Below are 27360 nucleotides of genomic sequence, written 5' to 3' on the forward strand. Positions count from 1 at the left end.
TGTTATAATGGATGTGTTACCTTGTCCTACTGTTATAATGGATGTGCTACCTTGTCCTACTGCTATAATGGATGTGTTACCTTGTCCTACTGCTATAATGGATGTGTTACCTTGTCCTACTGTTATAATGGATGTGTTACCTTGTCCCGGTCCTACTGTTATAATGGATGTGTTACCTTGTCCCAGTCCTACTGTTATAATGGATGTGTTACCTTGTCCCAGTCCTACTGTTATAATGGATGTGTTACCTTGTCCCTGTCCTACTGTTATAATGGATGTGTTACCTTGTCCCAGTCCTACTGTTATAATGGATGTGTTACCTTGTCCTACTGTTATAATGGATGTGTTACCTTGTCCCAGTCCTACTGTTATAATGGATGTGTTACCTTGTCCCAGTCCTACTGTTATAATGGATGTGTTACCTTGTCCCTGTTCTACTGTTATAATGGATGTGTTACCTTGTCCTACTGTTATAATGGATGTGTTACCTTGTCCCAGTCCTACTGTTATAATGGATGTGTTACCTTGTCCCAGTCCTACTGTTATAATGGATGTGTTACCTTGTCCCAGTCCTACTGTTTAAATGGATGTGTTACATTGTCCTACTGTTATAATGGATGTGTTACCTTGTCCCAGTCCTACTGTTTAAATGGATGTGTTTCCTTGTCCCAGTCCTACTGTTATAATGGATGTGTTACCTTGTCCCAGTCCTACTGTTATAATGGATGTGTTACCTTGTCCTACTGCTATAATGGATGTGTTACCTTGTCCTACTGTTATAATGGATGTGTTACCTTGTCCCGGTCCTACTGTTATAATGGATGTGTTACCTTGTCCCAGTCCTACTGTTATAATGGATGTGTTACCTTGTCCCAGTCCTACTGTTATAATGGATGTGTTACCTTGTCCTACTGCTATAATGGATGTGTTACCTTGTCCTACTGTTATAATGGATGTGTTACCTTGTCCCGGTCCTACTGTTATAATGGATGTGTTACCTTGTCCCAGTCCTACTGTTATAATGGATGTGTTACCTTGTCCCAGTCCTACTGTTATAATGGATGTGTTACCTTGTCCTACTGTTTTAATGGATGTGTTACCTTGTCCTACTGTTTTAATGGATGTGTTACCTTGTCCTACTGTTATAATGGATGTGTTACCTTGTCCCAGTCCTACTGTTATAATGGATGTGTTACCTTGTCCCAGTCCTACTGTTATAATGGATGTGTTACCTTGTCCCTGTTCTACTGTTATAATGGATGTGTTACCTTGTCCTACTGTTATAATGGATGTGTTACCTTGTCCCAGTCCTACTGTTATAATGGATGTGTTACCTTGTCCCAGTCCTACTGTTATAATGGATGTGTTACCTTGTCCCAGTCCTACTGTTTAAATGGATGTGTTACATTGTCCTACTGTTATAATGGATGTGTTACCTTGTCCCAGTCCTACTGTTTAAATGGATGTGTTTCCTTGTCCCAGTCCTACTGTTATAATGGATGTGTTACCTTGTCCCAGTCCTACTGTTATAATGGATGTGTTACCTTGTCCCAGTCCTACTGTTATAATGGATGTGTTTACCTTGTCCCAGTCCTACTGTTAAAATGGATGTGTTACCTTGTCCTACTGTTATAATGGATCTGTTACCTTGTCCCAGTCCTAATGTTTAAATGGATCTGTTACCTTGTCCCAGTCCTACTGTTATAATGGATGTGTTTCCTTGTCCCAGTCCTACTGTTATAATGGATGTGTTACCTTGTCCCAGTCCTACTGTTATAATGGATGTGCTACCTTGTCCCACTCCTACTGTTATAATGGATGTGTTTACCTTGTCCCAGTCCTACTGTTTAAATGGATGTGTTACCTTGTCCTACTGTTATAATGGATCTGTTACCTTGTCCCAGTCCTAATGTTTAAATGGATCTGTTACCTTGTCCCAGTCCTACTGTTATAATGGATGTGTTACCTTGTCCCAGTCCTACTGTTATAATGGATGTGTTACCTTGTCCCAGTCCTACTGTTATAATGGATGTGTTACCTTGTCCTACTGTTATAATGGATGTGTTACCTTGTCCTACTGTTATAATGGATGTGTTACCTTGTCCTACTGTTATAATGGATGTGTTACCTTGTCCTACTGTTTAAATGGATCTGTCACCTTGTCCCAGTCCTACTGTTATAATGGCTGTGTTACCTTGTCCCAGTCCTACTGGTATAATGGATGTGTTTCCTTGTCCCAGTCCTACTGTTATAATGGATGTGTTACCTTGTCCCGGTCCTACTGTTATAATGGATGTGCTACCTTGTCCCAGTCATACTGTTTAAATGGATGTGTTACCTTGTCCTACTGTTATAATGGATGTGTTACCTTGTCCTAGTCCTACTGTTATAATGGATGTGTTACCTTGTCCTACTGTTATAATGGATGTGCTACCTTGTCCCAGTCCTACTGTTATAATGGATGTGTTACCTTGTCCTACTGTTTTAATGGATGTGTTACCTTGTCCTACTGTTATAATGGATGTGTTACCTTGTCCTACTGTTTTAATGGATGTGTTACCTTGTCCTACTGTTATAATGGATGTGTTACCTTGTCCTACTGTTATAATGGATGTGTTACCTTGTCCTACTGTTTTAATGGATGTGTTACATTGTCCTACTGTTTTAATGGATGTGTTACCTTGTCCTACTGTTATAATGGATGTGTTACCTTGTCCTACTGTTTTAATGGATGTGTTACCTTGTCCTACTGTTTTAATGGATGTGTTACCTTGTCCTACTGTTATAATGGATGTGGTACCTTGTCCTACTGTTATAATTCATGTGTTACCTTGTCCTACTGTTATAATGGATGTGTTACGTTGTCCTACTGTTATAATGGATGTGTTACCTTGTCCTACTGTTTTAATGGATGTGTTACCTTGTCCTACTGTTTTAATGGATGTGTTACCTTGTCCTACTGTTATAATGGATGTGCTACCTTGTCCCAGTCCTACTGTTATAATGGATGTGTTACCTTGTCCTACTGTTATAATGGATGTGTTACCTTGTCCTACTGTTATAATGGATGTGTTACCTTGTCCTACTGTTTTAATGGATGTGTTACCTTGTCCTACTGTTATAATGGATGTGTTACCTTGTCCTACTGTTATAATGGATGTGCTACCTTGTCCTACTGTTATAATGGATGTGTTACCTTGTCCTACTGTTATAATGGATGTGCTACCTTGTCCTACTGTTATAATGGATGTGTTACCTTGTCCTACTGTTATAATGGATGTGTTACCTTGTCCTACTGTTATAATGGATGTGTTACCTTGTCCTACTGTTATAATGGATGTGTTACCTTGTCCCAGTCCTACTGTTTTAATGGATGTGTTACCTTGTCCCAGTCCTACTGTTATAATGGATGTGTTACCTTGTCCCAGTCCTACTGTTATAATGGATGTGTTACCTTGTCCCAGTCCTACTGTTATAATGGATGTGTTACCTTGTCCCTGTTCTACTGTTATAATGGATGTGTTACCTTGTCCTACTGTTATAATGGATGTGTTACCTTGTCCCAGTCCTACTGTTATAATGGATGTGTTACCTTGTCCCAGTCCTACTGTTTAAATGGATGTGTTACATTGTCCTACTGTTATAATTGATGTGTTACCTTGTCCCAGTCCTACTGTTTAAATGGATGTGTTTCCTTGTCCCAGTCCTACTGTTATAATGGATGTGTTACCTTGTCCTACTGTTATAATGGATGTGTTACCTTGTCCCAGTCCTACTGTTATAATGGATGTGTTACCTTGTCCCAGTCCTACTGTTATAATGGATGTGTTACCTTGTCCCTGTTCTACTGTTATAATGGATGTGTTACCTTGTCCTACTGTTATAATGGATGTGTTACCTTGTCCCAGTCCTACTGTTATAATGGATGTGTTACCTGTCCCAGTCCTACTGTTATAATGGATGTGTTACCTTGTCCTACTGTTATAATGGATGTGTTACCTTGTCCCAGTCCTACTGTTATAATGGATGTGTTACCTTGTCCCAGTCCTACTGTTATAATGGATGTGTTACCTTGTCCCTGTTCTACTGTTATAATGGATGTGTTACCTTGTCCTACTGTTATAATGGATGTGTTACCTTGTCCCAGTCCTACTGTTATAATGGATGTGTTACCTTGTCCCAGTCCTACTGTTATAATGGATGTGTTACCTTGTCCCAGTCCTACTGTTTAAATGGATGTGTTACATTGTCCTACTGTTATAATGGATATGTTACCTTGTCCCGGTCCTACTGTTTAAATGGATCTGTTACCTTGTCCCAGTCCTACTGTTATAATGGATGTGTTTCCTTGTCCCAGTCCTACTGTTATAATGGATGTGTTACCTTGTCCCAGTCCTACTGTTATAATGGATGTGTTACCTTGTCCCTGTCCTACTGCTATAATGGATGTGTTACCTTGTCCTACTGTTATAATGGATCTGTTACCTTGTCCCAGTCCTACTGTTTAAATGGATCTGTTACCTTGTCCCAGTCCTACTGTTATAATGGATGTGTTTCCTTGTCCCAGTCCTACTGTTTTAATGGATGTGTTACCTTGTCCCAGTCCTACTGTTATAATGGATGTGTTACCTTGTCCCAGTCCTACTGTTATAATGGATGTGTTACCTTGTCCCTGTCCTACTGCTATAATGGATGTGTTACCTTGTCCTACTGTTATAATGGATCTGTTACCTTGTCCCGGTCCTACTGTTTAAATGGATCTGTTACCTTGTCCCAGTCCTACTGTTATAATGGATGTGTTACCTTGTCCCAGTCCTACTGTTATAATGGATGTGTTACCTTGTCCCAGTCCTACTGTTATAATGGATGTGTTACCTTGTCCTACTGTTATAATGGATGTGTTACCTTGTCCTACTGTTATAATGGATGTGTTACCTTGTCCTACTGTTATAATGGATGTGTTACCTTGTCCTACTGTTTAAATGGATCTGTCACCTTGTCCCAGTCCTACTGTTATAATGGCTGTGTTACCTTGTCCCAGTCCTACTGGTATAATGGATGTGTTTCCTTGTCCCAGTCCTACTGTTATAATGGATGTGTTACCTTGTCCCGGTCCTACTGTTATAATGGATGTGCTACCTTGTCCCAGTCATACTGTTTAAATGGATGTGTGACCTTGTCCTACTGTTATAATGGATGTGTTACCTTGTCCTAGTCCTACTGTTATAATGGATGTGTTACCTTGTCCTACTGTTATAATGGATGTGTTACCTTGTCCCAGTCCTACTGTTATAATGGATGTGTTACCTTGTCCTACTGTTATAATGGATGTGTTACCTTGTCCCAGTCCTACTGTTATAATGGATGTGTTACCTTGTCCTACTGTTATAATGGATGTGTTACCTTGTCCTACTGTTATAATGGATGTGTTACCTTGTCCTACTGTTATAATGGATGTGTTACCTTGTCCTACTGTTTTAATGGATGTGTTACCTTGTCCTACTGTTTTAATGGATGTGTTACCTTGTCCTACTGTTATAATGGATGTGTTACCTTGTCCTACTGTTATAATGGATGTGTTACCTTGTCCTACTGTTTTAATGGATGTGTTACCTTGTCCTACTGTTATAATGGATGTGTTACCTTGTCCTACTGTTATAATGGATGTGTTACCTTGTCCTACTGTTATAATGGATGTGTTACCTTGTCCTACTGTTATAATGGATGTGTTACCTTGTCCTACTGTTTTAATGGATGTGTTACCTTGTCCTACTGTTATAATGGATGTGTTACCTTGTCCTACTGTTTTAATGGATGTGTTACCTTGTCCTACTGTTATAATGGATGTGTTACCTTGTCCCAGTCCTACTGTTATAATGGATGTGTTACCTTGTCCCAGTCCTACTGTTATAATGGATGTGCTACCTTGTCCTACTGTTATAATGGATGTGTTACCTTGTCCTACTGTTTTAATGGATGTGTTACCTTGTCCTACTGTTTTAATGGATGTGTTACCTTGTCCTACTGTTATAATGGATGTGCTACCTTGTCCTACTGTTATAATGGATGTGTTACGTTGTCCTACTGTTATAATGGATGTGCTACCTTGTCCTACTGTTTTAATGGATGTGTTACCTTGTCCTACTGCTATAATGGATGTGTTACCTTGTCCTACTGTTATAATGGATGTGTTACCTTGTCCCGGTCCTACTGTTATAATGGATGTGTTACCTTGTCCCAGTCCTACTGTTATAATGGATGTGTTACCTTGTCCCAGTCCTACTGTTATAATGGATGTGTTACCTTGTCCCAGTCCTACTGTTATAATGGATGTGTTACCTTGTCCCAGTCCTACTGTTATAATGGATGTGTTACCTTGTCCCTGTTCTACTGTTATAATGGATGTGTTACCTTGTCCTACTGTTATAATGGATGTGTTACCTTGTCCCAGTCCTACTGTTATAATGGATGTGTTACCTTGTCCCAGTCCTACTGTTATAATGGATGTGTTACCTTGTCCCAGTCCTACTGTTTAAATGGATGTGTTACATTGTCCTACTTTTATAATTGATGTGTTACCTTGTCCCAGTCCTACTGTTTAAATGGATGTGTTTCCTTGTCCCAGTCCTACTGTTATAATGGATGTGTTACCTTGTCCCAGTCCTACTGTTATAATGGATGTGTTACCTTGTCCCAGTCCTACTGTTATAATGGATGTGTTACCTTGTCCCTGTCCTACTGCTATAATGGATGTGTTACCTTGTCCTACTGTTATAATGGATCTGTTACCTTGTCCCAGTCCTACTGTTATAATGGATGTGTTACCTTGTCCCGGTCCTACTGTTATAATGGATGTGTTACCTTGTCCCAGTCCTACTGTTATAATGGATGTGTTACCTTGTCCTACTGTTATAATGGATGTGTTACCTTGTCCCAGTCCTACTGTTATAATGGATGTGTTACCTTGTCCCAGTCCTACTGTTATAATGGATGTGTTACCTTGTCCCTGTTCTACTGTTATAATGGATGTGTTACCTTGTCCTACTGTTATAATGGATGTGTTACCTTGTCCCAGTCCTACTGTTATAATGGATGTGTTACCTTGTCCCAGTCCTACTGTTATAATGGATGTGTTACCTTGTCCCAGTCCTACTGTTTAAATGGATGTGTTACATTGTCCTACTGTTATAATGGATGTGTTACCTTGTCCCAGTCCTACTGTTTAAATGGATGTGTTACCTTGTCCCAGTTCTACTGTTATAATGGATGTGCTACCTTGTCCCAGTCCTACTGTTAAAAGGGATGTGTTACCTTGTCCCAGTCCTACTGTTTTAATGGATGTGTTACCTTGTCCTACTGTTTTAATGGATGTGTTACCTTGTCCCAGTCCTACTGTTATAATGGATGTGTTACCTTGTCCCAGTCCTACTGTTATAATGGATGTGTTACCTTGTCCCAGTCCTACTGTTATAATGGATGTGTTACCTTGTCCCAGTCCTACTGTTATAATGGATCTGTTACCTTGTCCCAGTCCTACTGTTATAATAGATGTGTTACCTTGTCCCAGTCCTACTGTTTAAATGGATGTGTTACCTTGTCCTACTGTTATAATGGATGTGTTACCTTGTCCCAGTCCTACTGTTTAAATGGATGTGTTACCTTGTCCTACTGTTATAATGGATGTGTTACCTTGTCCCAGTCCTACTGTTTAAATGGATGTGTTACATTGTCCTACTGTTATAATGGATGTGTTACCTTGTCCCAGTTCTACTGTTATAATGGATGTGCTACCTTGTCCCACTCCTACTGTTATAATGGATGTGTTACCTTGTCCCAGTCCTACTGTTATAATGGATGTGTTACCTTGTCCCAGTCCTACTGTTTAAATGGATCTGTTACCTTGTCCTACTGTTTTAATGGATGTGTTACCTTGTCCTACTGTTTTAATGGATGTGTTACCTTGTCCCAGTCCTACTGTTATAATGGATCTGTTACCTTGTCCCGGTCCTACTGTTTAAATGGATCTGTTACCTTGTCCCAGTCCTACTGTTATAATGGATGTGTTACCTTGTCCCAGTCCTACTGTTATAATGGATGTGTTACCTTGTCCCAGTCCTACTGTTATAATGGATGTGTTACCTTGTCCTACTGTTATAATGGATGTGTTACCTTGTCCTACTGTTATAATGGATGTGTTACCTTGTCCTACTGTTATAATGGATGTGTTACCTTGTCCTACTGTTTAAATGGATCTGTCACCTTGTCCCAGTCCTACTGTTATAATGGCTGTGTTACCTTGTCCCAGTCCTACTGTTATAATGGATGTGTTACCTTGTCCCAGTCCTACTGTTATAATGGATGTGTTACCTTGTCCCGGTCCTACTGTTATAATGGATGTGCTACCTTGTCCCAGTCATACTGTTTAAATGGATGTGTTACCTTGTCCTACTGTTATAATGGATGTGTTACCTTGTCCTAGTCCTACTGTTATAATGGATGTGTTACCTTGTCCTACTGTTATAATGGATGTGTTACCTTGTCCCGGTCCTACTGTTATAATGGATGTGTTACCTTGTCCTACTGTTATAATGGATGTGTTACCTTGTCCTACTGTTATAATGGATGTGTTACCTTGTCCTACTGTTATAATGGATGTGTTACCTTGTCCTACTGTTTTAATGGATGTGTACCTTGTCCTACTGTTTTAATGGATGTGTTACCTTGTCCTACTGTTATAATGGATGTGTTACCTTGTCCTACTGTTTTAATGGATGTGTTACCTTGTCCTACTGTTTTAATGGATGTGTTACCTTGTCCTACTGTTATAATGGATGTGTTACCTTGTCCTACTGTTATAATGGATGTGTTACCTTGTCCTACTGTTATAATGGATGTGTTACCTTGTCCTACTGTTATAATGGATGTGTTACCTTGTCCTACTGTTTTAATGGATGTGTTACCTTGTCCTACTGTTATAATGGATGTGTTACCTTGTCCTACTGTTTTAATGGATGTGTTACCTTGTCCTACTGTTACAATGGATGTGCTACCTTGTCCCAGTCCTACTGTTATAATGGATGTGTTACCTTGTCCTACTGTTATAATGGATGTGTTACCTTGTCCTACTGTTATAATGGATGTGTTACCTTGTCCTACTGTTTTAATGGATGTGTTACCTTGTCCTACTGTTATAATGGATGTGTTACCTTGTCCTACTGTTATAATGGATGTGTTACCTTGTCCTACTGTTATAATGGATGTGTTACCTTGTCCTACTGTTATAATGGATGTGCTACCTTGTCCTACTGTTATAATGGATGTGTTACCTTGTCCTACTGCTATAATGGATGTGTTACCTTGTCCTACTGTTTTAATGGATGTGTTACCTTGTCCCAGTCCTACTGTTATAATGGATGTGTTACCTTGTCCCAGTCCTACTGTTATAATGGATGTGTTACCTTGTCCCAGTCCTACTGTTATAATGGATGTGCTACCTTGTCCTACTGTTAGAATGGATGTGTTACCTTGTCCTACTGTTATAATGGATGTGTTACCTTGTCCCAGTCCTACTGTTATAATGGATGTGTTACCTTGTGTCCTGTTATAATGGATGTGTTACTTGTCCCAGTCCTACTGTTTAAATGGATGTGTTACATTGTCCTACTTTTATAATGGATGTGTTACCTTGTCCCAGTCCTACTGTTTAAATGGATGTGTTACCTTGTCCCAGTCCTACTGTTATAATGGATGTGTTACCTTGTCCCAGTCCTACTGTTATAATGGATGTGTTACCTTGTCCCAGTCCTACTGTTATAATGGATGTGTTACCTTGTCCCTGTCCTACTGCTATAATGGATGTGTTACCTTGTCCTACTGTTATAATGGATCTGTTACCTTGTCCCAGTCCTACTGTTATAATGGATGTGTTACCTTTGTCCTACTGTTATAATGGATGTGTTACCTTGTCCCAGTCCTACTGTTATAATGGATGTGTTACCTTGTCCTACTGTTATAATGGATGTGTTACCTTGTCCCAGTCCTACTGTTATAATGGATGTGTTACCTTGTCCCAGTCCTACTGTTATAATGGATGTGTTACCTTGTCCCAGTCCTACTGTTTAAATGGATGTGTTACATTGTCCTACTGTTATAATGGATGTGTTACCTTGTCCCAGTCCTACTGTTATAATGGATGTGTTACCTTGTCCCACTGTTATAATGGATGTGTTACCTTGTCCCAGTCCTACTGTTTAAATGGATGTGTTACATTGTCCTACTGTTATAATGGATGTGTTACCTTGTCCCAGTCCTACTGTTTAAATGGATGTGTTACCTTGTCCCAGTCCTACTGTTATAATGGATGTGTTACCTTGTCCCAGTCCTACTGTTATAATGGATGTGTTACCTTGTCCCAGTCCTACTGTGATAATGGATGTGTTACCTTGTCCTACTGTTATAATGGATGTGTTACCTTGTCCCAGTCCTACTGTTATAATGGATGTGTTACCTTGTCCCAGTCCTACTGTTATAATGGATGTGTTACCTTGTCCCAGTCCTACTGTTATAATGGATGTGTTACCTTGTCCCAGTCCTACTGTTTAAATGGATCTGTTACCTTGTCCCAGTCCTACTGTTATAATGGATGTGTTACCTTGTCCCAGTCCTACTGTTTAAATGGATGTGTTACCTTGTCCTACTGTTTTCATGGATGTGTTACCTTGTCCTACTGTTATAATGGATGTGTTACCTTGTCCCAGTCCTACTGTTTAAATGGATGTGTTACCTTGTCCTACTGTTATAATGGATGTGTTACCTTGTCCCAGTCCTACTGTTTAAATGGATGTGTTACATTGTCCTACTGTTATAATGGATGTGTTACCTTGTCCCAGTTCTACTGTTATAATGGATGTGTTACCTTGTCCTACTGTTATAATGGATGTGTTACCTTGTCCCAGTCCTACTGTTATAATGGATGTGTTACCTTGTCCCAGTCCTACTGTTTAAATGGATGTGTTACCTTGTCCCAGTCCTACTGTTATAATGGATCTGTTACCTTGTGTCCTACTGTTTAAATGGATGTGTTACCTTGTCCCAGTCCTACTGTTATAATGGATGTGTTACCTTGTCCCAGTCCTACTGTTATAATGGATGTGTTACCTTGTCCCAGTGCTACTGTTATAATGGATGTGTTACCTTGTCCCAGTCCTACTGTTATAATGGATGTGTTACCTTGTCCCTGTCCTACTGTTATAATGGATGTGTTACCTTGTCCTACTGTTATAATGGATCTGTTACCTTGTCCCAGTCCTACTGTTTAAATGGATGGTTACCTTGTCCCAGTCCTACTGTTATAATGGATCTGTTACCTTGTCCCAGTCCTACTGTTATAATGGATGTGTTACCTTGTCCCAGTCCTACTGTTATAATGGATGTGTTACCTTGTCCCAGTCCTACTGTTATAATGGATGTGTTACCTTGTCCCAGTCCTACTGTTATAATGGATGTGTTACCTTGTCCCAGTCCTACTGTTATAATGGATGTGTTACCTTGTCCCAGTCCTACTGTTATAATGGATGTGTTACCTTGTCCCAGTCCTACTGCTATAATGGATGTGTTACCTTGTCCTACTGTTATAATGGATCTGTTACCTTGTGTCCTACTGTTATAATGGATGTGTTACCTTGTCCCAGTCCTACTGTTATAATGGATGTGTTACCTTGTCCTACTGTTATAATGGATGTGTTACCTTGTCCCAGTCCTACTGTTATAATGGATGTGTTACCTTGTCCCAGTCCTACTGTTATAATGGATGTGTTACCTTGTCCCAGTCCTACTGTTTAAATGGATGTGTTACATTGTCCTACTGTTATAATGGATGTGCTACCTTGTCCCAGTCCTACTGTTATAATGGATGTGTTACCTTGTCCCAGTCCTACTGTTTTAATGGATGTGTTACCTTGTCCTACTGTTTTAATGGATGTGTTACCTTGTCCCAGTCCTACTGTTATAATGGATGTGTTACCTTGTCCCAGTCCTACTGTTTAATGGATGTGTTACATTGTCCTACTGTTATAATGGATGTGTTACCTTGTCCCAGTCCTACTGTTTAAATGGATGTGTTACCTTGTCCCAGTTCTACTGTTATAATGGATGTGTTACCTTGTCCCAGTCCTACTGTTTTAATGGATGTGTTACCTTGTCCTACTGTTTTAATGGATGTGTTACCTTGTCCCAGTCCTACTGTTATAAGGGATGTGTTACCTTGTCCCAGTCCTACTGTTTTAATGGATGTGTTACCTTGTCCTACTGTTTTAATGGATGTGTTACCTTGTCCCAGTCCTACTGTTATAATGGATGTGTTACCTTGTCCCAGTCCTACTGTTATAATGGATGTGTTACCTTGTCCCAGTCCTACTGTTATAATGGATGTGTTACCTTGTCCCAGTCCTACTGTTTAAATGGATCTGTTACCTTGTCCCAGTCCTACTGTTATAATAGATGTGTTACCTTGTCCCAGTCCTACTGTTTAAATGGATGTGTTACCTTGTCCTACTGTTATAATGGATGTGTTACATTGTCCTACTGTTATAATGGATGTGTTACCTTGTCCCAGTCCTACTGTTTAAATGGATGTGTTACCTTGTCCTACTGTTATAATGGATCTGTTACCTTGTCCCAGTCCTACTGTTATAATAGATGTGTTACCTTGTCCCAGTCCTACTGTTTAAATGGATATGTTACCTTGTCCTACTGTTTTCATGGATGTGTTACCTTGTCCTACTGTTATAATGGATGTGTTACCTTGTCCCAGTCCTACTGTTTAAATGGATGTGTTACCTTGTCCTACTGTTATAATGGATGTGTTACCTTGTCCCAGACCTACTGTTTAAATGGATGTGTTACCTTGTCCCAGTTCTACTGTTATAATGGATGTGCTACCTTGTCCCCTCCTACTGTTATAATGGATGTGTTACCTTGTCCTACTGTTATAATGGATGTGTTACCTTGTCCCAGTCCTACTGTTATAATGGATGTGTTACCTTGTCCCAGTCCTACTGTTTAAATGGATGTGTTACCTTGTCCCAGTCCTACTGTTATAATGGATCTGTTACCTTGTCCCGGTCCTACTGTTTAAATGGATCTGTTACCTTGTCCCAGTCCTACTGTTATAATGGATGTGTTACCTTGTCCCAGTCCTACTGTTATAATGGATGTGTTACATTGTCCCAGTGCTACTGTTATAATGGATGTGTTACCTTGTCCCAGTCCTACTGTTATAATGGATGTGTTACCTTGTCCCTGTCCTACTGTTATAATGGATGTGTTACCTTGTCCTACTGTTATAATGGATCTGTTACCTTGTCCCAGTCCTACTGTTTAAATGGATGTGTTACCTTGTCCCAGTCCTACTGTTATAATGGATCTGTTACCTTGTCCCAGTCCTACTGTTATAATGGATGTGTTACCTTGTCCCAGTCCTACTGTTTTAATGGATGTGTTACCTTGTCCCAGTCCTACTGTTATAATGGATGTGTTACCTTGTCCCAGTCCTACTGTTATAATGGATGTGTTACCTTGTCCCAGTCCTACTGTTATAATGGATGTGTTACCTTGTCCCAGTCCTACTGTTATAATGGATGTGTTAACTTGTCCCAGTCCTACTGCTATAATGGATGTGTTACCTTGTCCTACTGTTATAATGGATCTGTTACCTTGTCCCGGTCCTACTGTTATAATGGATGTGTTACCTTGTCCCAGTCCTACTGTTATAATGGATGTGTTACATTGTCCTACTGTTATAATGGATGTGTTACATTGTCCTACTGTTATAATGGATGTGTTACCTTGTCCCAGTCCTACTGTTATAATGGATGTGTTACCTTGTCCCAGTCCTACTGTTATAATGGATGTGTTACCTTGTCCTACTGTTATAATGGATGTGTTACCTTGTCCCAGTCCTACTGTTTAAATGGATGTGTTACCTTGTCCCAGTTCTACTGTTATAATGGATGTGTTACCTTGTCCCAGTCCTACTGTTATAATGGATGTGTTACCTTGTCCCAGTCCTACTGTTATAATGGATGTGTTACCTTGTCCCAGTCCTACTGTTTATAATGGACGTTTATCCAAAGCCTTACAGTCATGTGTGCATACATTCTACGTATGGGTGGTCCCGGGAATCGAACCCACTACCCTGGATGTGTTAGCGCCATGCTCTACCAACTCCTACCTGTTATTATGGATGTGTTACCTTGTCCCAGTCCTACTGTTTAAATGGATCTGTTACCTTGTCCCAGTCCTACTGTTATAATAGATGTGTTACCTTGTCCCAGTCCTACTGTTTAAATGGATGTGTTACCTTGTCCTACTGTTATAATGGATGTGTTACATTGTCCTACTGTTATAATGGATGTGTTACCTTGTCCCAGTCCTACTGTTTAAATGGATGTGTTACCTTGTCCTACTGTTATAATGGATCTGTTACCTTGTCCCAGTCCTACTGTTATAATAGATGTGTTACCTTGACCCAGTCCTACTGTTTAAATGGATATGTTACCTTGTCCTACCGTTTTCATGGATGTGTTACCTTGTCCTACTGTTATAATGGATGTGTTACCTTGTCCCAGTCCTACTGTTTAAATGGATGTGTTAACTTGTCCTACTGTTATAATGGATGTGTTACCTTGTCCCAGTCCTACTGTTTAAATGGATGTGTTACATTGTCCTACTGTTATAATGGATGTGTTACCTTGTCCCAGTTCTACTGTTATAATGGATGTGCTACCTTGTCCCAGTCCTACTGTTATAATGGATGTGTTACCTTGTCCCAGTCCTACTGTTATAATGGATGTGTTACCTTGTCCCAGTCCTACTGTTTAAATGGATGTGTTACCTTGTCCCAGTCCTACTGTTATAATGGATCTGTTACCTTGTGTTACTGTTTAAATGGATGTGTTACCTTGTCCCAGTCCTACTGTTATAATGGATGTGTTACCTTGTCCCAGTCCTACTGTTATAATGGATGTGTTACCTTGTCCCAGTCCTACTGTTATAATGGATGTGTTACCTTGTCCCAGTCCTACTGTTATAATGGATGTGTTACCTTGTCCCTGTCCTACTGTTATAATGGATGTGTTACCTTGTCCTACTGTTATAATGGATCTGTTACCTTGTCCCAGTCCTACTGTTTAAATGGATCTGTTACCTTGTCCCAGTCCTACTGTTATAATGGATCTGTTACCTTGTCCCAGTCCTACTGTTATAATGGATGTGTTACCTTGTCCCAGTCCTACTGTTATAATGGATGTGTTACCTTGTCCCAGTCCTACTGTTATAATGGATGTGTTACCTTGTCCCAGTCCTACTGTTATAATGGATGTGTTACCTTGTCCCAGTCCTACTGTTATAATGGATGTGTTACCTTGTCCCAGTCCTACTGTTATAATGGATGTGTTACCTTGTCCCAGTCCTACTGTTATAATGGATGTGTTACCTTGTCCTACTGTTATAATGGATGTGTTACCTTGTCCTACTGTTATAATGGATGTGTTACCTTGTCCTACTGTTATAATGGATGTGTTACCTTGTCCTACTGTTATAATGGATGTGTTACCTTGTCCCAGTCCTACTGTTATAATGGATGTGCTACCTTGTCCCAGTCCTACTGTTATAAGGGATGTGTTACCTTGTCCCAGTCCTACTGTTTTAATGGATGTGTTACCTTGTCCTACTGTTTTAATGGATGTGTTACCTTGTCCCAGTCCTACTGTTATAATGGATGTGTTACCTTGTCCCAGTCCTACTGTTTAAATGGATCTGTTACCTTGTCCCAGTCCTACTGTTATAATGGATGTGTTACCTTGTCCCAGTCCTACTGTTTAATGGATGTGTTACCTTGTCCCAGTCCTACTGTTATAATGGATGTGTTACCTTGTCCTACTGTTATAATGGATGTGTTACCTTGTCCTACTGTTATAATGGATGTGTTACCTTGTCCTACTGTTATAATGGATGTGTTACCTTGTCCTACTGTTATAATGGATGTGTTACCTTGTCCTACTGTTTAAATGGATCTGTTACCTTGTCCCAGTCCTACTGTTATAATGGATGTGTTACCTTGTCCCAGTCCTACTGGTATAATGGATGTGTTTCCTTGTCCCAGTCCTACTGTTATAATGGATGTGTTACCTTGTCCCGGTCCTACTGTTATAATGGATGTGCTACCTTGTCCCAGTCATACTGTTTAAATGGATGTGTTACCTTGTCCTACTGTTATAATGGATGTGTTACCTTGTCCTAGTCCGACTGTTATAATGGATGTGTTACCTTGTCCTACTGTTATAATGGATGTGTTACCTTGTGTCCTACTGTTATAATGGATGTGTTACCTTGTCCTACTGTTATAATGGATGTGTTACCTTGTCCTAGTCCTACTGTTATAATGGATGTGTTACCTTGTCCCAGTCCTACTGTTATAATGGATGTGTTACCTTGTCCCAGTCCTACTGTTATAATGGATGTGTTACCTTGTCCCAGTCCTACTGTTATAATGGATGTGTTACCTTGTCCTAGTCCTACTGTTATAATGGATGTGTTACCTTGTCCCAGTCCTGTCCCTGTTATAATGGATGTGTTACCTTGTCCCAGTCCTACTGTTTATAATGGATGTGTTACCTTGTCCTACTGTTATAATGGATCTGTTACCTTGTGTCCTACTGTTATAATGGATGTGTTACCTTGTCCCAGTCCTAGTGTTATAATGGATGTGTTACCTTGTCCTACTGTTATAATGGATGTGTTACCTTGTCCCAGTCCTACTGTTATAATGGATGTGTTACCTTGTCCCAGTCCTACTGTTATAATGGATGTGTTACCTTGTCCCAGTCCTACTGTTTAAATGGATGTGTTACATTGTCCTACTGTTATAATGGATGTGTTACCTTGTCCCAGTCCTACTGTTTAAATGGATGTGTTACCTTGTCCCAGTTCTACTGTTATAATGGATGTGCTACCTTGTCCCAGTCCTACTGTTATAATGGATGTGTTACCTTGTCCCAGTCCTACTGTTTTAATTGATGTGTTACCTTGTCCTACTGTTTTAATGGATGTGTTACCTTGTCCCAGTCCTACTGTTATAATGGATGTGTTACCTTGTCCCAGTCCTACTGTTTAAATGGATCTGTTACCTTGTCCCAGTCCTACTGTTATAATGGATGTGTTACCTTGTCCCAGTCCTACTGTTATAATGGATGTGTTACCTTGTCCCAGTCCTACTGTTATAATGGATGTGTTACCTTGTCCTACTGTCATAATGGATGTGTTACCTTATCCTACTGTTATAATGGATGTGTTACCTTGTCCTACTGTTATAATGGATGTGTTACCTTGTCCTACTGTTATAATGGATGTGTTACCTTGTCCTACTGTTTAAATGGATCTGTTACCTTGTCCCAGTCCTACTGTTATAATGGATGTGTTACCTTGTCCCAGTCCTACTGGTATAATGGATGTGTTACCTTGTCCCAGTCCTACTGTTATAATGGATGTGTTACCTTGTGTCCTACTGTTATAATGGATGTGCTAACTTGTCCCAGTCATACTGTTTAAATGGATGTGTTACCTTGTCCTACTGTTATAATGGATGTGTTACCTTGTCCTAGTCCTACTGTTATAATGGATGTGTTACCTTGTCCTACTGTTATAATGGATGTGTTACCTTGTCCCAGTCCTACTGTTATAATGGATGTGTTACCTTGTCCTACTGTTATAATGGATGTGTTACCTTGTCCTAGTCCTACTGTTATAATGGATGTGTTACCTTGTGTCCTACTGTTATAATGGATGTGTTACCTTGTCCCAGTCCTACTGTTATAATGGATGTGTTACCTTGTCCTACTGTTATAATGGATGTGTTACCTTGTCCCAGTCCTACTGTTATAATGGATGTGTTACCTTGTCCCAGTCCTACTGTTATAATGGATGTGTTACATTGTCCTACTGTTATAATGGATGTGTTACCTTGTCCTACTGTTATAATGGATGTGTTACCTTGTCCCAGTCCTACTGTTATAATGGATCTGTCACCTTGTCCCAGTCCTACTGTTATAATAGATGTGTTACCTTGTCCCAGTCCTACTGTTTAAATGGATGTGTTACCTTGTCCTACTGTTTTCATGGATGTGTTACCTTGTCCCAGTCCTACTGTTTAAATGGATGTGTTACATTGTCCTACTGTTATAATGGATGTGTTACCTTGTCCCAGTCCTACTGTTATAATGGATGTGTTACCTTGTCCCAGTTCTACTGTTATAATGGATGTGCTACCTTGTGTCCTACTGTTATAAGGGATGTGTTACCTTGTCCCAGTCCTACTGTTTTAATTGATGTGTTACCTTGTCCTACTGTTTTAATGGATGTGTTACCTTGTCCCAGTCCTACTGTTATAATGGATGTGTTACCTTGTCCCAGTCCTACTGTTTAAATGGATCTGTTACCTTGTCCCAGTCCTACTGTTATAATGGATGTGTTACCTTGTCCCAGTCCTACTGTTATAATGGATGTGTTACCTTGTCCTACTGTTATAATGGATGTGTTACCTTGTCCTACTGTTATAATGGATGTGTTACCTTGTCCTACTGTTTAAATGGATCTGTTACCTTGTCCCAGTCCTACTGTTATAATGGATGTGTTACCTTGTCCCAGTCCTACTGGTATAATGGATGTGTTTCCTGTCCCAGTCCTACTGTTATAATGGATGTGTTACCTTGTCCCGGTCCTACTGTTATAATGGATGTGCTACCTTGTCCCAGTCATACTGTTTAAATGGATGTGTTACCTTGTCCTACTGTTATAATGGATGTGTTACCTTGTCCTAGTCCTACTGTTATAATGGATGTGTTACCTTGTCCTACTGTTATAATGGATGTGTTACCTTGTCCCAGTCCTACTGTTATAATGGATGTGTTACCTTGTCCTACTGTTATAATGGATGTGTTACCTTGTCCTAGTCCTACTGTTATAATGGATGTGTTACCTTGTGTCCTACTGTTATAATGGATGTGTTACCTTGTCCCAGTCCTACTGTTATAATGGATGTGTTACCTTGTCCTACTGTTATAATGGATGTGTTACCTTGTCCCAGTCCTACTGTTATAATGGATGTGTTACCTTGTCCCAGTCCTACTGTTATAATGGATGTGTTACCTTGTCCCAGTCCTACTGTTATAATGGATGTGTTACCTTGTCCCAGTCCTACTGTTATAATGGATGTGTTACCTTGTCCCACTGTTACAATGGATGTGTTACCTTGTCCCAGTCCTACTGTTATAATGGATGTGTTACCTTGTCCCAGTCCTACTGTTTAAATGGATGTGTTACATTGTCCTACTGTTATAATGGATGTGTTACCTTGTCCCAGTCCTACTGTTATAATGGATGTGTTACCTTGTCCTACTGTTATAATGGATGTGTTACCTTGTCCCAGTCCTACTGTTTAAATGGATGTGTTACATTGTCCTACTGTTATAATGGATGTGTTACCTTGTCCTACTGTTATAATGGATGTGTTACCTTGTCCTACTGTTTTAATGGATGTGTTACCTTGTCCTACTGTTTTAATGGATGTGTTACCTTGTCCCAGTCCTACTGTTATAATGGATGTGTTACCTTGTCCCAGTCCTACTGTTATAATGGATGTGTTACCTTGTCCCAGTCCTACTGTTATAATGGATGTGTTACCTTGTCCTACTGTTATAATGGATGTGTTACCTTGTCCTACTGTTTTAATGGATGTGTTACCTTGTCCTACTGTTATAATGGATGTGTTACCTTGTCCTACTGTTATAATGGATGTGTTACCTTGTCCTACTGTTATAATGGATGTGTTACCTTGTCCTACTGTTTTAATGGATGTGTTACCTTGTCCCAGTCCTACTGTTATAATGGATGTGTTACCTTGTCCCAGTCCTACTGGTATAATGGATGTGTTTCCTTGTCCCAGTCCTACTGTTATAATGGATGTGTTACCTTGTCCTTGTCCTACTGTTATAATGGATGTGCTACCTTGTCCCAGTCATACTGTTTAAATGGATGTGTTACCTTGTCCTACTGTTATAATGGATGTGTTACCTTGTCCTAGTCCTACTGTTATAATGGATGTGTTACCTTGTCCTACTGTTATAATGGATGTGTTACCTTGTCCCAGTCCTACTGTTATAATGGATGTGTTACCTTGTCCTACTGTTATAATGGATGTGTTACCTTGTCCTAGTCCTACTGTTATAATGGATGTGTTACCTTGTGTCCTACTGTTATAATGGATGTGTTACCTTGTCCCAGTCCTACTGTTATAATGGATGTGTTACCTTGTCCTACTGTTATAATGGATGTGTTACCTTGTCCCAGTCCTACTGTTATAATGGATGTGTTACCTTGTCCCAGTCCTACTGTTATAATGGATGTGTTACCTTGTCCCTGTTCTACTGTTATAATGGATGTGTTACCTTGTCCTACTGTTATAATGGATGTGTTACCTTGTCCCAGTCCTACTGTTATAATGGATGTGTTACCTTGTCCCAGTCCTACTGTTATAATGGATGTGTTACCTTGTCCCAGTCCTACTGTTTAAATGGATGTGTTACATTGTCCTACTGTTATAATGGATGTGTTACCTTGTCCCAGTCCTACTGTTATAATGGATGTGTTACCTTGTCCCAGTCCTACTGTTATAATGGATGTGTTACCTTGTCCTACTGTTATAATGGATGTGTTACCTTGTCCTACTGTTTTAATGGATGTGTTACCTTGTCCTACTGTTTTAATGGATGTGTTACCTTGTCCCAGTCCTACTGTTATAATGGATGTGTTACCTTGTCCCAGTCCTACTGTTATAATGGATGTGTTACCTTGTCCCAGTCCTACTGTTTAAATGGATCTGTTACCTTGTCCCAGTCCTACTGTTATAATAGATGTGTTACCTTGTCCCAGTCCTACTGTTTAAATGGATGTGTTACCTTGTCCTACTGTTTTCATGGATGTGTTACCTTGTCCTACTGTTATAATGGATGTGTTACCTTGTCCCTGTCCTACTGTTTAAATGGATGTGTTACCTTGTCCTACTGTTATAATGGATCTGTTACCTTGTCCCAGTCCTACTGTTATAATGGATGTGTTACCTTGTCCTACTGTTTTAATGGATGTGTTACCTTGTCCCAGTCCTACTGTTATAAGGGATGTGTTACCTTGTCCCAGTCCTACTGTTTTAATGGATGTGTTACCTTGTCCTACTGTTTTAATGGATGTGTTACCTTGTCCCAGTCCTACTGTTATAATGGATGTGTTACCTTGTCCCAGTCCTACTGTTTAAATGGATCTGTTACCTTGTCCCAGTCCTACTGTTATAATGGATGTGTTACCTTGTCCCAGTCCTACTGTTATAATGGATGTGTTACCTTGTCCCAGTCCTACTGTTATAATGGATGTGTTACCTTGTCCTACTGTTATAATGGATGTGTTACCTTGTCCTACTGTTATAATGGATGTGTTACCTTGTCCTACTGTTATAATGGATGTGTTACCTTGTCCTACTGTTTAAATGGATCTGTTACCTTGTCCCAGTCCTACTGTTATAATGGATGTGTTACCTTGTCCCAGTCCTACTGTTATAATGGATGTGTTACCTTGTCCCAGTCCTACTGTTATAATGGATGTGTTACCTTGTCCCGGTCCTACTGTTATAATGGATGTGCTACCTTGTCCCAGTCATACTGTTATAATGGATGTGTTACCTTGTCCCAGTCCTACTGTTTAAATGGATGTGTTACATTGTCCTACTGTTATAATGGATGTGTTACCTTGTCCCAGTCCTACTGTTTAATGGATGTGTTACCTTGTCCCAGTTCTACTGTTATAATGGATGTGCTACCTTGTCCCAGTCCTACTGTTATAATGGATGTGTTACCTTGTCCCAGTCCTACTGTTATAATGGATGTGTTACCTTGTCCCAGTCCTACTGTTTAAATGGATGTGTTACCTTGTCCCAGTTCTACTGTTATAATGGATGTGTTACCTTGTCCCAGTCCTACTGTTATAATGGATGTGTTACATTGTCCCAGTCCTACTGTTTTAATGGATGTGTTACCTTGTCCTACTGTTTTAATGGATGTGTTACCTTGTCCCAGTCCTACTGTTATAATGGATGTGTTACCTTGTCCCAGTCCTACTGTTATAATGGATGTGTTACCTTGTCCCAGTCCTACTGTTATAATGGATGTGTTACCTTGTCCCAGTCCTACTGTTTAAATGGATCTGTTACCTTGTCCCAGTCCTACTGTTATAATAGATGTGTTACCTTGTCCCAGTCCTACTGTTTAAATGGATGTGTTACCTTGTCCTACTGTTTTCATGGATGTGTTACCTTGTCCTACTGTTATAATGGATGTGTTACCTTGTCCCTGTCCTACTGTTTAAATGGATGTGTTACCTTGTCCCAGTCCTACTGTTTAAATGGATGTGTTACCTTGTCCCTGTCCTACTGTTATAATGGATCTGTTACCTTGTCCCAGTCCTACTGTTATAATAGATGTGTTACCTTGTCCCAGTCCTACTGTTTAAATGGATGTGTTACCTTGTCCTACTGTTTTCATGGATGTGTTACCTTGTCCTACTGTTATAATGGATGTGTTACCTTGTCCCAGTCCTACTGTTTAAGTGGATGTGTTACCTTGTCCTACTGTTATAATGGATCTGTTACCTTGTCCCAGTCCTACTGTTATAATAGATGTGTTACCTTGTCCCAGTCCTACTGTTTAAATGGATATGTTACCTTGTCCTACTGTTTTCATGGATGTGTTACCTTGTCCTACTGTTATAATGGATGTGTTACCTTGTCCCAGTCCTACTGTTATAATGGATGTGTTACCTTGTCCTACTGTTATAATGGATGTGTTACCTTGTCCTACTGTTATAATGGATGTGTTACCTTGTCCTACTGTTATAATGGATGTGTTACCTTGTCCTACTGTTTAAATGGATTTGTTACCTTGTCCCAGTCCTACTGTTATAATGGATGTGTTACCTTGTCCCAGTCCTACTGGTATAATGGATGTGTTACCTTGTCCCAGTCCTACTGTTATAATGGATGTGTTACCTGTCCCGGTCCTACTGTTATAATGGATGTGCTACCTTGTCCCAGTCATACTGTTTAAATGGATGTGTTACCTTGTCCTACTGTTATAATGGATGTGTTACCTTGTCCTAGTCCTACTGTTATAATGGATGTGTTACCTTGTCCTACTGTTATAATGGATGTGTTACCTTGTCCCAGTCCTACTGTTATAATGGATGTGTTACCTTGTCCTACTGTTATAATGGATGTGTTACCTTGTCCTAGTCCTACTGTTATAATGGATGTGTTACCTTGTCCCGGTCCTACTGTTATAATGGATGTGTTACCTTGTGTCCTACTGTTATAATGGATGTGTTACCTTGTCCTACTGTTATAATGGATGTGTTACCTTGTCCCAGTCCTACTGTTATAATGGATGTGTTACCTTGTCCCAGTCCTACTGTTATAATGGATGTGTTACCTTGTCCCTGTTACCTTGTCCTACTGTTATAATGGATGTGTTACCTTGTCCTACTGTTATAATGGATGTGTTACCTTGTCCCAGTCCTACTGTTATAATGGATGTGTTACCTGTCCCAGTCCTACTGTTATAATGGATGTGTTACATTGTCCTACTGTTATAATGGATGTGTTACCTTGTCCCAGTCCTACTGTTATAATGGATGTGTTACCTTGTCCCAGTCCTACTGTTATAATGGATGTGTTACCTTGTCCCAGTCCTACTGTTATAATGGATGTGTTACCTTGTCCTACTGTTTTAATGGATGTGTTATGGTCCTACTGTTTTAATGGATGTGTTACCTTGTCCTACTGTTTTCATGGATGTGTTACCTTGTCCTACTGTTATAATGGATGTGTTACCTTGTGTCCTACTGTTTAAATGGATGTGTTACCTTGTCCTACTGTTATAATGGATCTGTTACCTTGTCCCAGTCCTACTGTTATAATGGATGTGTTACCTTGTCCTACTGTTTTAATGGATGTGTTACCTTGTCCCAGTCCTACTGTTATAAGGGATGTGTTACCTTGTCCCAGTCCTACTGTTTTAATGGACCTTGTTCCTTGTCCTACTGTTTTAATGGATGTGTTACCTTGTCCCAGTCCTACTGTTATAATGGATGTGTTACCTTGTCCCAGTCCTACTGTTTAAATGGATGTGTTACCTTGTCCCAGTCCTACTGTTATAATGGATGTGTTACCTTGTCCCAGTCCTACTGTTATAATGGATGTGTTACCTTGTCCCAGTCCTACTGTTATAATGGATGTGCTACCTTGTCCTACTGTTAGAATGGATGTGTTACCTTGTCCTACTGTTTTAATGGATGTGTTACCTTGTCCTACTGTTTTAATGGATGTGTTACCTTGTCCTACTGTTTTAATGGATGTGTTACCTTGTCCCAGTCCTACTGTTATAATGGATGTGTTACCTTGTCCTACTGTTATAATGGATGTGTTACCTTGTCCTACTGTTTTAATTGATGTGTTACCTTGTCCCGGTCCTACTGTTATAATGGATGTGCTACCTTGTCCCAGTCTACTGTTATAATGGATGTGTTACCTTGTCCCAGTCCTACTGTTTAAATGGATGTGTTACATTGTCCTACTGTTATAATGGATGTGTTACCTTGTCCCAGTCCTACTGTTTAATGGATGTGTTACCTTGTCCCAGTCCTACTGTTATAATGGATGTGCTACCTTGTCCCAGTCCTACTGTTATAAGGGATGTGTTACCTTGTCCCAGTCCTACTGTTATAATGGATGTGTTACCTTGTCCCAGTCCTACTGTTATAATGGATGTGTTACCTTGTCCCAGTCTACTGTTATAATGGATGTGTTACCTTGTCCCAGTCCTACTGTTATAATGGATGTGTTACCTTGTCCCAGTCCTACTGTTTAAATGGATGTGTTACCTTGTCCTACTGTTTTAATGGATGTGTTACCTTGTCCCAGTCCTACTGTTATAATGGATGTGTTACCTTGTCCCTGTCCTACTGTTATAATGGATGTGTTACCTTGTCCCAGTCCTACTGTTATAATGGATGTGTTACCTTGTCCCAGTCCTACTGTTATAATGGATCTGTAACCTTGTCCCAGTCCTACTGTTATAATAGATGTGTTACCTTGTCCCAGTCCTACTGTTTAAATGGATGTGTTACCTTGTCCTACTGTTATAATGGATGTGTTACCTTGTCCCAGTCCTACTGTTTAAATGGATGTGTTACATTGTCCTACTGTTATAATGGATGTGTTACCTTGTCCTACTGTTATAATGGATGTGTTACCTTGTCCCAGTCCTACTGTTATAATGGATCTGTTACCTTGTCCCAGTCCTACTGTTATAATAGATGTGTTACCTTGTCCCAGTCCTACTGTTTAAATGGATGTGTTACCTTGTCCTACTGTTTTCATGGATGTGTTACCTTGTCCTACTGTTATAATGGATGTGTTACCTTGTCCCAGTCCTACTGTTTAAATGGATGTGTTACATTGTCCTACTGTTATAATGGATGTGTTACCTTGTCCCAGTCCTACTGTTATAATGGATGTGTTACCTTGTCCCAGTCCTACTGTTATAATGGATGTGTTACCTTGTCCTACTGTTTTAATGGATGTGTTACCTTGTCCTACTGTTTTAATGGATGTGTTACCTTGTCCTACTGTTATAATGGATGTGTTACCTTGTCCTACTGTTATAATGGATGTGTTACCTTGTCCTACTGTTTTAATGGATGTGTTACCTTGTCCTACTGTTTTAATGGATGTGTTACCTTGTCCTACTGTTTAAATGGATGTGTTACCTTGTCCCAGTCCTACTGTTATAATGGATGTGTTACCTTGTCCCAGTCCTACTGGTATAATGGATGTGTTTCCTTGTCCCAGTCCTACTGTTATAATGGATGTGTTACCTTGTCCCGGTCCTACTGTTATAATGGATGTGCTACCTTGTCCCAGTCATACTGTTTAAATGGATGTGTTACCTTGTCCTACTGTTATAATGGATGTGTTACCTTGTCCTAGTCCGACTGTTATAATGGATGTGTTACCTTGTCCTACTGTTATAATGGATGTGTTACCTTGTCCCAGTCCTACTGTTATAATGGATGTGTTACCTTGTCCTACTGTTATAATGGATGTGTTACCTTGTCCTAGTCCTACTGTTATAATGGATGTGTTACCTTGTCCCGGTCCTACTGTTATAATGGATGTGTTACCTTGTCCCAGTCCTACTGTTATAATGGATGTGTTACCTTGTCCTACTGTTATAATGGATGTGTTACCTTGTCCCAGTCCTACTGTTATAATGGATGTGTTACCTTGTCCCAGTCCTACTGTTATAATGGATGTGTTACCTTGTCCCTGTTCTACTGTTATAATGGATGTGTTACCTTGTCCTACTGTTATAATGGATGTGTTACCTTGTGTCCTACTGTTATAATGGATGTGTTACCTTGTCCCAGTCCTACTGTTATAATGGATGTGTTACCTTGTCCCAGTCCTACTGTTTAAATGGATGTGTTACCATTGTCCTACTGTTATAATGGATGTGTTACCTTGTCCCAGTCCTACTGTTATAATGGATGTGTTACCTTGTCCCACTGTTATAATGGATGTGTTACCTTGTCCCAGTCCTACTGTTATAATGGATGTGTTACCTTGTCCTACTGTTATAATGGATGTGTTACCTTGTCCCAGTCCTACTGTTTTAATGGATGTGTTACCTTGTCCCAGTCCTACTGTTATAATGGATGTGTTACCTTGTCCCAGTCCTACTGTTATAATGGATGTGTTACCTTGTCCCAGTCCTACTGTTTAAATGGATCTGTTACCTTGTCCTACTGTTTTAATGGATGTGTTACCTTGTCCTACTGTTTTAATGGATGTGTTACCTTGTCCTACTGTTATAATGGATGTGTTACCTTGTCCTACTGTTATAATGGATGTGTTACCTTGTCCCAGTCCTACTGTTTAAATGGATGTGTTACCTTGTCCTACTGTTATAATGGATCTGTTACCTTGTCCCAGTCCTACTGTTATAATGGATGTGTTACCTTGTCCTACTGTTTTAATGGATGTGTTACCTTGTCCCAGTCCTACTGTTATAAGGGATGTGTTACCTTGTCCCAGTCCTACTGTTTTAATGGATGTGTTACCTTGTCCTACTGTTTTAATGGATGTGTTACCTTGTCCCAGTCCTACTGTTATAATGGATGTGTTACCTTGTCCCAGTCCTAATG

At 39.9% G+C, this 27360-nt stretch overlaps 2 long non-coding RNA genes across 3 annotated transcripts; both read right to left on the reverse strand.

The window, feature by feature from the left end:
• Positions 1-1959: 1959 nt before the first annotated feature.
• Positions 1960-6078, reverse strand: LOC127921848 (uncharacterized). The gene is made up of 4 exons (XR_008109793.1): positions 6016-6078; positions 5308-5403; positions 3227-3316; positions 1960-2038 (listed from the first exon to the last, which is right to left on the reverse strand). It is a non-coding gene; the product is annotated as an uncharacterized LOC127921848 (long non-coding RNA).
• Positions 6079-19547: 13469 nt separating this feature from the next.
• Positions 19548-26452, reverse strand: LOC127931866 (uncharacterized). Of its 2 annotated transcripts, none has more exons than XR_008143860.1 (3): positions 26374-26452; positions 25642-25773; positions 19548-19665 (listed from the first exon to the last, which is right to left on the reverse strand). It is a non-coding gene; the product is annotated as an uncharacterized LOC127931866 (long non-coding RNA). The 2 variants fall into 2 exon arrangements; XR_008143425.1 differs by lacking the exons at positions 19548-19665; positions 26374-26452 and adding exons at positions 21162-21203; positions 23761-23796 and having other exon boundaries at positions 25642-25887.
• Between the last annotated feature and the right edge of the window lie 908 nt (positions 26453-27360).

The sequence above is a fragment of the Oncorhynchus keta genome, chromosome 1 (assembly GCF_023373465.1).
Source record: "Oncorhynchus keta strain PuntledgeMale-10-30-2019 chromosome 1, Oket_V2, whole genome shotgun sequence".
Classification (NCBI taxonomy): Eukaryota; Metazoa; Chordata; class Actinopteri; order Salmoniformes; family Salmonidae; genus Oncorhynchus; species Oncorhynchus keta.